The following is a 1,734-nucleotide window of genomic DNA, read 5'->3' as shown; positions in this document are numbered from 1 at the left end:
AAGAGAGAATCTGAGTTTCAGTTTTTTTGTATTTTTTTTATTTATATGTTTTTGTTTTGTTTTTTTTTACAAAATAGTCCTTGAATATTAATTATTTACATACTAGTCCCTAGAAAGATGAAATGATAAGAATGCTCTCTTGTGCAAGGCACATGATCAGATTTAACCAAAAAAATAAACTGGGTTAGGCTCAAAAGACATACCGTGCAAGATTTTGAAATATTAAGTATAAAACCCGTCAATTTTAACGGCAAATGAAAAAAGCACAAACGACCCAAAACAAGCTACAAAGCAAACACTTAAGAAAAACATGACACAGGGGACCGACACCATTTCCGCCAGCAGATAGAAGTGTGCTTAGACGTGTTCGAAATCCAAGCGACGAGCTGAGCATAGCAGTCTTCGATTAGCCATTCAATGGATGATCTTTGGTTCCGAAAAATATAATTGTTCCGCGCCTTCCATAAAAACCACACCATAGAGTAGAGAATAGACCTCTGAACCGACGAGTTACATCCTTGCACTGGTACACGAGCCTGTTGCATCAACTGGGTGGATTTTGGAAGCAACCTTGTCCATGGCTTTATAGCCTAGTGGCATCTTGGTGGTGGGATAAAGCTTTGGGACTAATAGGTCCTGGGTTCGATTCCCACAAGGGGGTTTTCCCATATTTATTGGGTTTCCTCCTGAATTGGTGAGGCATTATTGCCTAGTGGAGTTGGATATGATCGGGTGGTTCCGCTGGTGACACGATGATACTCCAGTAGTCCGTCAGTGATCCAAATTTGCCGTTAAAAAAAACAACTGACAACCTTAACATTGAAATCCAGACTTGAATTCACCTTTCTTAAATACAATAATATATCTTTAACAATCATTTTATTTACTCCTTTAATAAATAAATTTGTTACAGGTCAACTTTAAGGCTATTAAACACCACATATTACAACCACATAATATTTAGCATTTAACATTGTTATCGTATATCATCATCATCATCATCTTTCCATCAGGATATTGTGGCCACAAGTTTTACAGTTGACTTTCTGTCGTTTTTCAAAATTAAATTAAACTAGTAAGATCCCCTCATGCGCCACGACTTGAATTTGATCGGTATTAGTTGGATTTGTTATAGTACAGTGCGGTACAAACACTCAACCTAGCATTTGAAAGAGAATACCCATATAATAAAATCTTGATATGCCAAAAAGGATGCCGACACGTGTTTTACATCGGTCGGTAACCATAAAAGAATATCGGTCCCGGTCGTTATCGATTCGTTATAGTACCGATACGGTACTGGCACTCGCTATAGCTAACGACACAAAAAAAATACTTTATTCTAAATACAACTCCATTTTCAACAAAAATGATGCCGGAATATTGAGAAAAAAAGTTAAATACATCTGCGCATTCAACCTTTTTTAAAATCAAATTATATGAAAATTAAGTGACTTCGTATGTTATTTCTAGTATAAGAGGTGAAATTAAAACTTAAAAAAGCATTACTCATACTTACTTATTATAGTTTTAATGGCAAAAGATCAAATACAAATAATCTTAACATACTAAACATACAAATTGAAGGAAAACCCAAAAAGACAAGATGACATTTTAGTAATTACCACCAACTATCAAAGTTACAACCAAAAATACCTAAAAAAACACAAATTTTTTTTTAACATTTTTTATTAAAAAATCGCTACATTTCGTTAGCAAAAAAATAAAAAAAAT

The 1,734-nt window shown here is 34.2% G+C and overlaps 1 long non-coding RNA gene across 1 annotated transcript; it reads right to left on the bottom strand.

Annotated features, from left to right (window-relative positions):
* Positions 1–222: 222 nt before the first annotated feature.
* On the bottom strand, positions 223–862 carry LOC110904792. Its single transcript, XR_002572772.2, has 2 exons — positions 803–862; positions 223–570 (listed from the first exon to the last, which is right to left on the bottom strand). It is a non-coding gene; the product is annotated as an uncharacterized LOC110904792 (long non-coding RNA).
* Positions 863–1,734: the final 872 nt, after the last annotated feature.

This window comes from Helianthus annuus, chromosome 2 (genome assembly GCF_002127325.2).
Source record: "Helianthus annuus cultivar XRQ/B chromosome 2, HanXRQr2.0-SUNRISE, whole genome shotgun sequence".
NCBI lineage: Eukaryota > Viridiplantae > Streptophyta > Magnoliopsida > Asterales > Asteraceae > Helianthus > Helianthus annuus.
This window is presented reverse-complemented; position numbering and strand designations above follow the sequence as displayed.